The sequence below is a fragment of the Zootermopsis nevadensis genome, unplaced genomic scaffold (genome assembly GCF_977971745.1).
Source record: "Zootermopsis nevadensis isolate Lab colony 2312 unplaced genomic scaffold, Znev_1.0 Znev_ptg000076l, whole genome shotgun sequence".
NCBI classification, from domain to species: domain Eukaryota; kingdom Metazoa; phylum Arthropoda; class Insecta; order Blattodea; family Termopsidae; genus Zootermopsis; species Zootermopsis nevadensis.
This window is the reverse complement of record NW_028259207.1, coordinates 94,790-110,888: the sequence shown is the minus strand read 5'-3', so window position 1 is coordinate 110,888 and position 16,099 is coordinate 94,790. Positions and strand designations below refer to the sequence as shown.

The 16,099-nt window shown below is 38.8% G+C and overlaps 1 protein-coding gene, 1 long non-coding RNA gene and 2 pseudogenes across 5 annotated transcripts in view; 1 reads left to right on the top strand and 3 right to left on the bottom strand.

Moving 5' to 3' along the window:
• LOC110832269 (protein argonaute-3-like) overlaps positions 1–16,099 on the bottom strand; it is a 137,851-nt gene that overhangs the window by 55,516 nt on the left and 66,236 nt on the right. The window lies entirely within an intron of this gene.
• LOC147870992 (signal recognition particle RNA) lies at positions 295–555 on the bottom strand (annotated as a pseudogene).
• On the bottom strand, positions 7,719–7,979 carry LOC147870991 (signal recognition particle RNA; annotated as a pseudogene).
• LOC147870990 (uncharacterized) lies at positions 8,446–12,433 on the top strand. The gene is made up of 4 exons (XR_015532918.1): positions 8,446–8,575; positions 8,790–9,006; positions 10,498–10,718; positions 12,214–12,433. It is a non-coding gene; the product is annotated as an uncharacterized LOC147870990 (long non-coding RNA).

Sequence of the window (16,099 nt, the reverse complement as noted above, 5' to 3'; positions counted from 1 at the left end):
ATTCAAAAGGAGAACAAACTCCCAAGGCTCAGGCTCCGGTAGGGGGTTACAACCCAAAAAATATCAGACCTATCTGTCTCCAAGCTGAGTCGTTCTCTGCCCGGCGGACACACACACACACAGACTGTCTGCCCTGCTGTCTCATCTGGGTCTCGAAGCCGCCGACTCCAAAGAACTTCGAGAGAGCAGATAGGCTACTCGAGCCATGAGACATGGCTCATCCTCCCCCCCCCCCAAAAAAAAAAAGATCCCAGGGCCGTTGTTGTCGTAGTACAGGTGCCGGTAGCTCCGATCACAGGTGACTTCCGGTCTGCTCTAAAGCAGCTCCCAGTCTTCATGCGCGATCCCATTACAGCATCATACGGGTGAGTTTCCTCTCTGGCCCGATCCACCCCTCCTTAAACAACCTGGCCACCCCGGGCTCCCCCCAGGGTGTCCATATTGATACCGAGCTTAGCTGTGGGACACAGAACACCAGAACTCCCAACCTCAAGTCATTTCTCAACACTTAGCCTCTAAGTAGTTGGATTACAGGAGTTCGTCACCACTCCCAGCACGTCGGAGCCCCAGCCCTGGCTTTCAGCTTCGTTGTGGGCACCGAAAGTGCATACGCAGAGTCACGACCGAGTAGACACCCCCCCCCCCCACCAAAAAAAAAAAAATGAAAGTGATAGTGGAACCACGGTTCCGGAGATTTTGACGTAAATACGTCTTTACGGAAAGGAAGTTTATATATTGGCTTTATTCTAAATATTCCCTTCATACATGCTGTACAATTGAGATAAGTTTGATTAAGACTTTGCTTATTTAACCTGAATTAGTTACGCTTAAGATGGGTCTGTGGTAGCTGAAATATCTTTTTTTTTATTTTTACTATAAAAATTTGTGATTTCGTCGTCATCAATCAACAATGTCAACAGATATTTGTTTATACTCTGCATTGTTGTGTTGGTATAGAAACACAACAATGCCGAGTAAACAAATAACGCTTCACAACAAAGAAATCAAAAAATATCAAGCCAGTCGCATTATCACTGCTCCAGAAGCAGCAGACCGCAATCTTGATTATCGACTGACAGTTGGCTTAAAACATCAGAAAAGCGAAAGAAGACGTCATCAAGTATTTGAAGTACCAACTCCAACAACTTCACAAGGTAAACTGATCCTCATTCGATATATTACGATTACGAAAACTATTATGATCGATTTTAAGACGAAGATTTGCAAGGGTGGGGATGGACGTAGAAAGTTGACTGAACAAGAACAGCGACGTAAAGACGTAGAATATCAGATTAGAGAACGCGCTCCGGAAGGAGCGCCCTGCTCTAGTCTTCTACTATAAAAATTTGTGATTTTCGTTGTCTTCAGGAAATGACGTCTTCAAACAATGTCAACAGATATTTGTTTATACTCTGCATTGTTGTGTTGGTATTTAAACACAACAATGCCGAGTAAACAAATAACACTTCACAACAAAGAAATCAAAAAATACCAAGCCAGTCGCATTATCACTGCTCTACAAGCAGCACATCGTCTCCGAACAGCGACAGAAAACTATTTAAGAAATGGAGAAAAGTGAGAGAAGGTAATCTGATACTGATAATAATACTCATTCAAGTCAAACTGCTTACGAAAACTGACGCCTCTGTGTTTAAATTATATTTAGGCGATAAATACAATGAAAGGAAGGGGTTAAAAGACTTGAGTAAGACACAAAAAAACCCTCCGAAGGGGGGGGGGGTTAGTTTAGTTTCTTACTCAAGATTTTAACAAATTAATATACAAAAACCTCAGAATTCTAAATTTTAAAAAGAAATGCAAAACTTGCTTTACGTATAGGTTATAGCTATACATAAAGCTTAAAAATGTTCAGCAGAGATGAAAGCATCTACGGAATAGTAAGAGTGAGTGAAGAGGTAATATTTCAATGCAGGCTTATACCTTTATATAATAACTTAGACTTTTAACTGTTGGAAGATTATTAAACAACTTGATACCTGTATAGTAGACTCCTTTTTGATATTTAGTAAGGTTAGGATTTGGCACATAGAGATCACGTTTCCATCTTGTATTTAAATTATGTACATCTGTATTTCTTTTAAATTTATCTAAGTTTTCCACCACACATGATAGACAGCAGAGTATAAATTCACTTGCAAGTGGAAGTATATTAAATTTACGAAATAATTTTCTACAAGATACAATGCTTTTGACACCGGCCATTATTCTAATTAATTTGTTTTGCATGTAAAAAGTTGTCAGTGGAACCATGGTTCCGGATAATTTGACGTAAATACGTCACACTTGCTTTACAATCGAGTAAAGTTTGATTAAGACATTGCTTATTTAACTTGAATTAGTTACGCTTAAGATGGGTCTGTGGTAGATGAATGTAATGTAATGTAATGTAAGGTAACTATGTAGGTAACCATTGTTGTTTATTTGTTGATAAACAGATGACGTTTCCCAGGTAACATATCAATGAAGTTTGACGTTTTCCAGGTAACATATCAATGAAGTTTGACGTTTCCCAGGTAATATAACAATGAAGTTATGTTATCTAAGAAACTAATTGTTACGTGATCTCTTTACTCGGCATTGTTGTGTTACATTACTGCCGTCAACAATCCGCTTTCGTTATTGCGGAAAGAACTGAGCTGTGAATCGGCTGTAGAATAAGTGCGTCGTAGAATAGATAATTTTGTGCTGGTAAAAACGTTTTAGAATATCACAGGTACTTATCTTATGTAAGAATTATTACATTACATTACATTATAGAGACGTATTTACGTCAGATTCTCCGGAACCGTAGTTCCTCTGTCAACATTTCATATCTTATATTTCTGAATCTGTAGTATTACAGAATCTGAAAATCGTGTACAATGAACACAGAAAAATACGACCTTGAACACATCCGTATGTGTTTTGTATTGTTCACTGAGGTGAACTCTAGAAACTGTGATGGGTGTGTTATAGCTTCATTGCTTAATTTAATTAACAGTAATATAAAGTGATTTATATATTTTCAATTGTGTCTGTCTTTTAGATACCGGTGACAGAAGGTGACGTCTTCAAACAATGGCAACAGATATTTGTTTATACTCTGCATTGTTGTGTTGGTATAGAAACACAACAATGCCGAGTAAACAAATAACGTAATAAATAAACAAATACCAAGCCAGTCGCATGATCACTGCTCTACAAGCAGCACATCGTCTCCGAACAGCGACAGAAAACTATTTAAGAAATGAAGAAAAGTGAGAGAAGGTAATCTGATACTGATAATAATACTCATTCAAGTCAAACTGCTTACGAAAACTGACGCCTCTTTGTTTAAATTATGTTTAGGCGATAAATACAATGAAAGGAAGGGGTTAAAAGACTTGAGTAAGACACAAAATTAACCATCCCTTTGGGGGGGGGGGTTAGTTTAGTTTTTTACTCAAGATTTTAACAAATTAATATACAAAAACCTCAGAATTTTAAATTTTAAAAAGAAATGCAAAACTTGCTTTACGTATAGATTATAGATATACATAAAGCTTAAAAAATTTCAGCAGAGATGAAAGCATCTACGGAATAGTAAGAGTGAGTGAAGAGGTAATATTTCAATGCAGGCTTGAATACCTTTATAGCATAATTGTAGACTTTTAATTTGTTGGTGGAAGATTATTAAATAACTTGATACCTGTATGGTAGACTCCTTTTTGATATTTAGTAAGGTTAGGATTTGGCACATAGAGATCATGTTTCCATCTTGTATTTAAATTATGTACATCTGTATTTCTTTTAAATTTATCTAAGTTTTCCACCACACATGATAGACAGCAGAGTATAAATTCACTTGCAAGTGGAAGTATATTAAATTTACGAAATAATTTTCTACAAGATACCCTGCTTTTGACAACGGCCATTATTCTAATTAATTTGTTTTGCATGTAAAAAGTTGTCAGTGGAACCATGGTTCCGGATAATTTGACGTAAATACGTCACACCTGCTTTACAATCGAGTAAAGTTTGATTAAGACATTGCTTATTTAAATTGAATTAGTTACGCTTAAGATGGGTCTGTGGTAGATGAATGTAATGTAATGTAATGTAAGGTAACTATGTAGGTAACCATTGTTTATTTGTTGATAAACAGATGACGTTTCCCAGGTAACATATCAGTGAAGTTTGACGTTTCCCAGGTAACATATCAATGAAGTTTGACGTTTCCCAGGTAATATAACAATGAAGTTATGTTATCTAAGAAACTAATTGTTACGTTATCTCTTTACTCGGCATTGTTGTGTTACATTACTGCCGTCAACAATCCGCTTTCGTTATTGCGGAAAGCGCTGAGCTGTGAATCGGCTGTAGAATAAGTGCGTCGTAGAATAGATAATTTTGTGCTGGTAAAAACGTTTTAGAATATCACAGGTACTTATCTTATGTAAGAATTATTACATTACATTACATTATAGAGACGTATTTACGTCAGATTCTCCGGAACCGTGGTTCATCTGTCAACATTTCATATCTTATATTTCTGAATCTGTAGTATTACGGAATCTGAAAATCGTGTACAATGAACACAGAAAAATACAAACCCAAATTTTAGACCTTGAACACATTCGTATGTGTTTTGTATTGTTCACTGAGGTGAACTCTAGAAACTGTGATGGGTGTGTTATAGCTTCATTGCTTAATTTAATTAACAGTAATATAAAGTGATTTATATATTTTCAATTGTGTCTGTCTTTTAGATACCGGTGACAGAAGGTGACGTCTTCAAACAATGGCAACAGATATTTGTTTATACTCTGCATTGTTGTGTTGGTATAGAAACACAACAATGCCGAGTAAACAAATAACGTAATAAATAAACAAATACCAAGCCAGTCGCATGATCACTGCTCTACAAGCAGCACATCGTCTCCGAACAGCGACAGAAAACTATTTAAGAAATGGAGAAAAGTGAGAGAAGACGTACTGACACCAACAAGGTAATCTGATACTGATAATAATACTCATTCAAGTCATACTGCGCATTCAAGGGTTAAAACACTTGGATAAGACACAAAACTAACCACCCCTTTGGGGGGGGGGGTTAGTTTAGTTTCTTACTCAATGGGGAACTTCATACTTATGATTCAATTTAACATTTTAGAGTGATTAATTCAAGGAGTATGAGATGGTTGAGACATGTACCGCACAAAATTTAACAGATTCAATTGACTTTAGGTAGGTGGATGATACGAACACGACAATGAACCTTAAGAGTTCCATAATATAAAGCAATGATTTTGACGTAAATACGTCTACACGGAAGGGTCATTCGGCGAAAAAGTGTAACGGAGATGTGTAGGATCCGTATCCGTAACGTCGTGTTTGTTTATTTCAGTCGTAATCCAGGGCGAGCCTCAGGTACTGGGCGGGCGACAGGTGGCGGATAGTGATATGAGGGTTAGCTGCGAATAAGGGGCAGTCCCGGACCGAGGCGGCAAGACCGGAGAGCGTGGGAGTGTAGCTGGTGGCAGGCTACACCCATCAAATACCACATGAGCTCAGTGCCCCCACTGCCTTGTGGGTAGGGGAGGAATCCCCAAAGGCTAAGGGAAGGAAAACCCTGACAGAAAACCAAAGGTAGAAGGGGCTGCATAGGGATAGAGAAACCAGTCCTTCTAAGGGAAAGAACCCGGAATAAAAACTTATGGAGGACGGTGGGGGGGGGTGCACATCGGACTACCAACCCAATTCTGGAAGAAGCTCACACACTGAAAGGGCCGTAGTGCTAGAGAAGAAGAGGTTGGAGCAGAAGCGCACATGTAATGAAGAAATTCGAAACTTTCATTTTGTTTGTATGTATTCTTCCTTTGTGTGTGTCTGCGTGCGCGCGCGAGCGTTTGGGTGTGTGTATGTGGCGTGGGGCGTGGGGCGTGTGGGGCCTGGTGTCCTGTCGTGTTGTATCGTGTGGTTTGGTGTGTTGTGTGGTGTGTTCTGCAGTCGTGTCGCGTCGTGTCGTGTCGTCGTGTGCTGTCGTGTCGTGTGGTGTACTGTGGTGTGGGCCGACACCACACGACACGAGACGACGCCACACGAGACGACGCCACACGACACGACGCCACACGACACGACGCCACACGAGAGGACGCCACACGAGACGACGCCACACGAGACGACGCCACACGAGACGACGCCACACGAGACGACGCCACACGAGACGACGCCACACGAGACGACACACCACGCGACACGTCAGCACACCACACGACACGACACTACACGACTGCACACCACACCACACCACACCACACCACACCACACGACAAGACACCACCCCCACACCACGCCCCAGACGCCCCACACGCCACACACACACCCAAGCGCGCGCGCACACGCACACACACACACAGAGGAGGAAGACGTACAAACCTAATGAAAGTTTCGATATTCATTACATGTCCTTCTTCTTCTTCTTTACCACTACGGCCCTTTCAGTGTGTCAGCTTCTTCCAGAATTGGGTTCTTAGTCCGATGTCCAACCCCCACAGTCCTCCAGAAGTTTTTATTCCGGGTTCTTTCCCTTAGAAGGATTGGTTTCTCTTTTCCTATGCAGCCCCTTCAACCCTTGGTTTTCTGTCAGGGTTTTCCTTCCCTGTTTTAAAGAAGTAATTGTTTTGTTTGTTTGTTTGTTCCGAAATGTAAATCGATCAATCGATAAGGAATATGAATGATATTTTATTATCTTAATTATAATAAATTTTAAATAAAATTATATTGTGATCAGACGGATTAAAATAAATAATTGATATAATTGTTTTATTTCCATTGTCATAAATATTGTACAGATTTCTTCCAATTTTGGGCTGTGGTCTCCAGAAACCAAGTTTTATTGCTGGAGAGTGGCCATGTTTGAAGAATATTCAGATTTCATATTTATTAGAATGTGGAACAGGAAATCTACCTTTTAGTTTTTAGTTTTCATTTTTATGTTTGATTAGTGGAGTTAGGCTTTGAAATTTTCTATTATGATATATATTTAAAAAATGCTTTTTCATAGGTTAAAAAGCATACATACAGATTATGTGAATTTAAAGTTAAATTTGATAAATTATGCATGGAAATAGTTAAATAAATGGAATGATTGTTAATTTATAAATAATGATAGTTCATCATATAAATTGGAGTATTAAAACATCAGTAGGTCTCACAAGTTCTCTGCAGAATATATTTGTTTTAATTTGGAATGAACATTCTTCTCCATAATTGCAAAATCTGTGAGGTGGCAATTCAGCCCTACTGGCTCTCGTGACTGGACCAAATTATCCCAGGCCGGGAGGTGGTACGGTTGTGGGATGGTAATAGCGGTTAAGCCAAAAAACTTAATAAATGAACCCCCGATTAAACAACAAGGGATATTTAATAAAAATATATATAAATTCAAAAGGAGAACAAACTCCCAAGGCTCAGGCTCCGGTAGGGGGTTACAACCCAAAAAATATCAGACCTATCTGTCTCCAAGCTGAGTCGTTCTCTGCCCGGCGGACACACACACACACAGACTGTCTGCCCTGCTGTCTCATCTGGGTCTCGAAGCCGCCGACTCCAAAGAACTTCGAGAGAGCAGATAGGCTACTCGAGCCATGAGACATGGCTCATCCTCCCCCCCCCCAAAAAAAAAAAAAGATCCCAGGGCCGTTGTTGTCGTAGTACAGGTGCCGGTAGCTCCGATCACAGGTGACTTCCGGTCTGCTCTAAAGCAGCTCCCAGTCTTCATGCGCGATCCCATTACAGCATCATACGGGTGAGTTTCCTCTCTGGCCCGATCCACCCCTCCTTAAACAACCTGGCCACCCCGGGCTCCCCCCAGGGTGTCCATATTGATACCGAGCTTAGCTGTGGGACACAGAACACCAGAACTCCCAACCTCAAGTCATTTCTCAACACTTAGCCTCTAAGTAGTTGGATTACAGGAGTTCGTCACCACTCCCAGCACGTCGGAGCCCCAGCCCTGGCTTTCAGCTTCGTTGTGGGCACCGAAAGTGCATACGCAGAGTCACGACCGAGTAGACACCCCCCCCCCCACCCAAAAAAAAAAATGAAAGTGATAGTGGAACCACGGTTCCGGAGAATTTGACGTAAATACGTCTTTACGGAAAGGAAGTTTATATATTGGCTTTATTCTAAATATTCCCTTCATACATGCTGTACAATTGAGATAAGTTTGATTAAGACTTTGCTTATTTAACCTGAATTAGTTACGCTTAAGATGGGTCTGTGGTAGCTGAAATATCTTTTTTTTATTTTTACTATAAAAATTTGTGATTTCGTCGTCATCAATCAACAATGTCAACAGATATTTGTTTATACTCTGCATTGTTGTGTTGGTATAGAAACACAACAATGCCGAGTAAACAAATAACGCTTCACAACAAAGAAATCAAAAAATATCAAGCCAGTCGCATTATCACTGCTCCAGAAGCAGCAGACCGCAATCTTGATTATCGACTGACAGTTGGCTTAAAACATCAGAAAAGCGAAAGAAGACGTCATCAAGTATTTGAAGTACCAACTCCAACAACTTCACAAGGTAAACTGATCCTCATTCGATATATTACGATTACGAAAACTATTATGATCGATTTTAAGACGAAGATTTGCAAGGGTGGGGATGGACGTAGAAAGTTGACTGAACAAGAACAGCGACGTAAAGACGTAGAATATCAGATTAGAGAACGCGCTCCGGAAGGAGCGCCCTGCTCTAGTCTTCTACTATAAAAATTTGTGATTTTCGTTGTCTTCAGGAAATGACGTCTTCAAACAATGTCAACAGATATTTGTTTATACTCTGCATTGTTGTGTTGGTATAGAAACACAACAATGCCGAGTAAACAAATAACACTTCACAACAAAGAAATCAAAAAATACCAAGCCAGTCGCATTATCACTGCTCTACAAGCAGCACATCGTCTCCGAACAGCGACAGAAAACTATTTAAGAAATGGAGAAAAGTGAGAGAAGGTAATCTGATACTGATAATAATACTCATTCAAGTCAAACTGCTTACGAAAACTGACGCCTCTGTGTTTAAATTATATTTAGGCGATAAATACAATGAAAGGAAGGGGTTAAAAGACTTGAGTAAGACACAAAAAAAACCCTCCGAAGGGGGGGGGGGTTAGTTTAGTTTCTTACTCAAGATTTTAACAAATTAATATACAAAAACCTCAGAATTCTAAATTTTAAAAAGAAATGCAAAACTTGCTTTACGTATAGATTATAGCTATACATAAAGCTTAAAAATGTTCAGCAGAGATGAAAGCATCTACGGAATAGTAAGAGTGAGTGAAGAGGTAATATTTCAATGCAGGCTTATACCTTTATATAATAACTTAGACTTTTAACTGTTGGAAGATTATTAAACAACTTGATACCTGTATAGTAGACTCCTTTTTGATATTTAGTAAGGTTAGGATTTGGCACATAGAGATCACGTTTCCATCTTGTATTTAAATTATGTACATCTGTATTTCTTTTAAATTTATCTAAGTTTTCCACCACACATGATAGACAGCAGAGTATAAATTCACTTGCAAGTGGAAGTATATTAAATTTACGAAATAATTTTCTACAAGATACAATGCTTTTGACACCGGCCATTATTCTAATTAATTTGTTTTGCATGTAAAAAGTTGTCAGTGGAACCATGGTTCCGGATAATTTGACGTAAATACGTCACACTTGCTTTACAATCGAGTAAAGTTTGATTAAGACATTGCTTATTTAACTTGAATTAGTTACGCTTAAGATGGGTCTGTGGTAGATGAATGTAATGTAATGTAATGTAAGGTAACTATGTAGGTAACCATTGTTGTTTATTTGTTGATAAACAGATGACGTTTCCCAGGTAACATATCAATGAAGTTTGACGTTTTCCAGGTAACATATCAATGAAGTTTGACGTTTCCCAGGTAACATATCAATGAAGTTTGACGTTTCCCAGGTAACATAACAATGGTTATGTTACCTAAGAAACTAATTGCTACGTGATCTGTTTACTCGGCATTGTTGTGTTACATTACTGCCGTCAACAATCCGCTTTCGTTATTGCGGAAAGAACTGAGCTGTGAATCGGCTGTAGAATAAGTGCGTCGTAGAATAGATAATTTTGTGCTGGTAAAAACGTTTTAGAATATCACAGGTACTTATCTTATGTAAGAATTATTACATTACATTACATTATAGAGACGTATTTACGTCAGATTCTCCGGAACCGTAGTTCCTCTGTCAACATTTCATATCTTATATTTCTGAATCTGTAGTATTACAGAATCTGAAAATCGTGTACAATGAACACAGAAAAATACGACCTTGAACACATCCGTATGTGTTTTGTATTGTTCACTGAGGTGAACTCTAGAAACTGTGATGGGTGTGTTATAGCTTCATTGCTTAATTTAATTAACAGTAATATAAAAGTGATTTATATATTTTCAATTGTGTGTCTTTTAGATCCCGGTGACAGAAGGTGACGTCTTCAAACAATGGCAACAGATATTTGTTTATACTCTGCATTGTTGTGTTGGTATAGAAACACAACAATGCCGAGTAAACAAATAACGTAATAAATAAACAAATACCAAGCCAGTCGCATGATCACTGCTCTACAAGCAGCACATCGTCTCCGAACAGCGACAGAAAACTATTTAAGAAATAAAGAAAAGTGAGAGAAGGTAATCTGATACTGATAATAATACTCATTCAAGTCAAACTGCTTACGAAAACTGACGCCTCTTTGTTTAAATTATGTTTAGGCGATAAATACAATGAAAGGAAGGGGTTAAAAGACTTGAGTAAGACACAAAATTAACCATCCCTTTGGGGGGGGGGGGGGTTAGTTTAGTTTTTTACTCAAGATTTTAACAAATTAATATACAAAAACCTCAGAATTTTAAATTTTAAAAAGAAATGCAAAACTTGCTTTACGTATAGATTATAGATATACATAAAGCTTAAAAAATTTCAGCAGAGATGAAAGCATCTACGGAATAGTAAGAGTGAGTGAAGAGGTAATATTTCAATGCAGGCTTGAATACCTTTATATAATAACTAAGACTTTTAACTGTTGGTGGAAGATTATTAAATAACTTGATACCTGTATGGTAGACTCCTTTTTGATATTTAGTAAGGTTAGGATTTGGCACATAGAGATCATGTTTCCATCTTGTATTTAAATTATGTACATCTGTATTTATTTTAAATTTATCTAAGCTTTCCACCACACATGATAGACAGCAGAGTATAAATTCACTTGCAAGTGGAAGTATATTAAATTTACGAAATAATTTTCTACAAGATACCCTGCTTTTGACACCGGCCATTATTCCAATTAATTTGTTTTGCATGTAAAAAGTTGTCAGTGGAACCATGGTTCCGGATAATTTGACGTAAATACGTCACACCTGTTTTACAATCGAGTAAAGTTTGATTAAGACATTGCTTATTTAACTTGAATTAGTTACGCTTAAGATGGGTCTGTGGTAGATGAATGTAATGTAATGTAATGTAAGGTAACTATGTAGGTAACCATTGTTGTTTATTTGTTGATAAACAGATGACGTTTCCCAGGGAACATATCAATGAAGTTTGACGTTTCCCAGGTAACATATCAATGAAGTTTGACGTTTCCCAGGTAACATAACAATGGTTATGTTACCTAAGAAACTAATTGCTACGTGATCTGTTTAATCGGCATTGTTGTGTTACATTACCGCCGTCAACAATCTGCTTTCGTTATTGAGGAAAGAGCTTAGCTGTGAATCGCTTGTAGAATAAGTGCGTCGTAGAATAGATAATTTTGTGCTGGTAAAAACGTTTTAGAATATCACAGGTACTTATCTTATGTAAGAATTATTACATTACATTACATTATAGAGACGTATTTACGTCAGATTCTCCGGAACCGTGGTTCATCTGTCAACATTTCATATCTTATATTTCTGAATCTGTAGTATTACAGAATCTGAAAATCGTGTACAATGAACATAGAAAAATACGACCTTGAACACATCCGTATGTGTTTTGTATTGTTCACTGAGGTGAACTCTAGAAACTGTGATGGTAAATAACTGTTGGGTGTGTTATAGCTTCATTGCTTAATTTAATTAACAGTAATATAAAAGTGATTTATATATTTTCAATTGTGTGTCTTTTATATCCCGGTGACAGAAGGTGACGTCTTCAAACAATGGCAACAGATATTTGTTTATACTCTGCATTGTTGTGTTGGTATAGAAACACAACAATGCCGAGTAAACAAATAACGTAATAAATAAATACCAAGCCAGTCGCATGATCACTGCTCTACAAGCAGCACATCGTCTCCGAACAGCGACAGAAAACTATTTAAGAAATGGAGAAAAGTGAGAGAAGACGTACTAACACCAACAAGGTAATCTGATACTGATAAGAATACTCATTCGAGTCAAACTGCTTACGAAAACTGACGCCTCTGTGTTTAAATTATATTTAGGCGATAAATACAATGAAAGGAAGGGGTTAAAAGACTTGAGTAAGACACAAAATTAACCACCTCTTTGGGGGGGGGGGGGGTTAGTTTAGTTTTTTACTCAAGATTTTAACAAATTAATATACAAAAACCTCAGAATTTTAAATTTTAAAAAGAAATGCAAAACTTGCTTTACGTATAGATTACAGATATACATAAAGCTTAAAAAATTTCAGCAGAGATGAAAGCATCTACGGAATAGTAAGAGTGAGTGAAGAGGTAATCTTTCAATGCAGGCTTGAATACCTTTATATAATAACTTTGACTTTTAACTGTTGTAAGATTATTAAATAACTTGATACCTGTATGGTAGACTCCTTTTTGATATTTAGTAAGGTTAGGATTTGGCACATAGAGATCATGTTTCCATCTTGTATTTAAATTATGTACATCTGTATTTCTTTTAAATTTATCTAAGTTTTCCACCACACATGATAGACAGCAGAGTATAAATTCACTTGCAAGTGGAAGTATATTAAATTTACGAAATAATTTTCTACAAGATACCCTGCTTTTGACACCGGCCATTATTCTAATTAATTTATTTTGCATGTAAAAAGTTGTCAGTGGAACCATGGTTCCGGATAATTTGACGTAAATACGTCACACCTGCTTTACAATCGAGTAAAGTTTGATTAAGAATTTGCTTATTTAAATTGAATTAGTTACGCTTAAGATGGGTCTGTGGTAGATGAATGTAATGTAATGTAATGTAAGGTAACTATGTAGGTAACCATTGTTTATTTGTTGATAAACAGATGACGTTTCCCAGGTAACATATCAATGAATTTTGACGTTTCCCAGGTAACATATCAATGAAGTTTGACGTTTCCCAGGTAATATAACAATGAAGTTATGTTATCTAAGAAACTAATTGTTACGTGATCTCTTTACTCGGCATTGTTGTGTTACATTACTGCCGTCAACAATCCGCTTTCGTTATTGCGGAAAGCGCTGGGCTGTGAATCGGCTGTAGAATAAGTGCGTCGTAGAATAGATAATTTTGTGCTGGTAAAAACGTTTTAGAATATCACAGGTACTTATCTTATGTAAGAATTATTACATTACATTACATTATAGAGACGTATTTACGTCAGATTCTCCGGAACCGTGGTTCATCTGTCAACATTTCATATCTTATATTTCTGAATCTGTAGTATTACGGAATCTGAAAATCGTGTACAATGAACACAGAAAAATACAAACCCAAATTTTAGACCTTGAACACATTCGTATGTGTTTTGTATTGTTCACTGAGGTGAACTCTAGAAACTGTGATGGGTGTGTTATAGCTTCATTGCTTAATTTAATTAACAGTAATATAAAGTGATTTATATATTTTCAATTGTGTCTGTCTTTTAGATACCGGTGACAGAAGGTGACGTCTTCAAACAATGTCAACAGATATTTGTTTATACTCTGCATTGTTGTGTTGGTATAGAAACACAACAATGCCGAGTAAACAAATAACGTAATAAATAAACAAATACGAAGCCAGTCGCATGATCACTGCTCTACAAGCAGCACATCGTCTCCGAACAGCGACAGAAAACTATTTAAGAAATGGAGAAAAGTGAGAGAAGACGTACTGACACCAACAAGGTAATCTGATACTGATAATAATACTCATTCAAGTCATACTGCGCATTCAAGGGTTAAAACACTTGGATAAGACACAAAACTAACCACCCCTTTGGGGGGGGGGGGTAGTTTAGTTTCTTACTCAATGGGGAACTTCATACTTATGATTCAATTTAACATTTTAGAGTGATTAATTCAAGGAGTATGAGATGGTTGAGACATGTACCGCACAAAATTTAACAGATTCAATTGACTTTAGGTAGGTGGATGATCTGAACACGACAATGAACCTTAAGAGTTCCATAATATAAAGCAATGATTTTGACGTAAATACGTCTACACGGAAGGGTCATTCGGCGAAAAAGTGTAACGGAGATGTGTAGGATCCGTATCCGTAACGTCGTGTTTGTTTATTTCAGTCGTAATCCAGGGCGAGCCTCAGGTACTGGGCGGGCGACAGGTGGCGGATAGTGATATGAGGGTTAGCTGCGAATAAGGGGCAGTCCCGGACCGAGGCGGCAAGACCGGAGAGCGTGGGAGTGTAGCTGGTGGCAGGCTACACCCATCAAATACCACATGAGCTCAGTGCCCCCACTGCCTTGTGGGTAGGGGAGGAATCCCCAAAGGCTAAGGGAAGGAAAACCCTGACAGAAAACCAAAGGTAGAAGGGGCTGCATAGGGATAGAGAAACCAGTCCTTCTAAGGGAAAGAACCCGGAATAAAAACTTATGGAGGACGGTGGGGGGGTGCACATCGGACTACCAACCCAATTCTGGAAGAAGCTCACACACTGAAAGGGCCGTAGTGCTAGAGAAGAAGAGGTTGGAGCAGAAGCGCACATGTAATGAAGAAATTCGAAACTTTCATTTTGTTTGTATGTATTCTTCCTTTGTGTGTGTCTGCGTGCGCGCGCGAGCGTTTGGGTGTGTGTATGTGGCGTGGGGCGTGGGGCGTGTGGGGCCTGGTGTCCTGTCGTGTTGTATCGTGTGGTTTGGTGTGTTGTGTGGTGTGTTCTGCAGTCGTGTCGCGTCGTGTCGTGTCGTCGTGTGCTGTCGTGTCGTGTGGTGTACTGTGGTGTGGGCCGACACCACACGACACGAGACGACGCCACACGAGACGACGCCACACGACACGACGCCACACGACACGACGCCACACGAGAGGACGCCACACGAGACGACGCCACACGAGACGACGCCACACGAGACGACGCCACACGAGACGACGCCACACGAGACGACGCCACACGAGACGACGCCACACGAGACGACGCCACACGAGACGACGCCACACGAGACGACACACCACGCGACACGTCAGCACACCACACGACACGACACTACACGACTGCACACCACACCACACCACACCACACCACACCACACGACAAGACACCACCCCCACACCACGCCCCAGACGCCCCACACGCCACACACACACCCAAGCGCGCGCGCACACGCACACACACACACAGAGGAGGAAGACGTACAAACCTAATGAAAGTTTCGATATTCATTACATGTCCTTCTTCTTCTTCTTTACCACTACGGCCCTTTCAGTGTGTCAGCTTCTTCCAGAATTGGGTTCTTAGCCCGATGTCCAACCCCCATAGTCCTCCAGAAGTTTTTATTCCGGGTTCTTTCCCTTAGAAGGATTGGTTTCTCTTTTCCTATGCAGCCCCTTCAACCCTTGGTTTTCTGTCAGGGTTTTCCTTCCCTGTTTTAAAGAAGTAATTGTTTTGTTTGTTTGTTTGTTCCGAAATGTAAATCGATCAATCGATAAGGAATATGAATGATATTTTATTATCTTAATTATAATAAATTTTAAATAAAATTATATTGTGATCAGACGGATTAAAATAAATAATTGATATAATTGTTTTATTTCCATTGTCATAAATATTGTACAGATTTCTTCCAATTTTGGGCTGTGGTCTCCAGAAACCAAGTTTTATTGCTGGAGAGT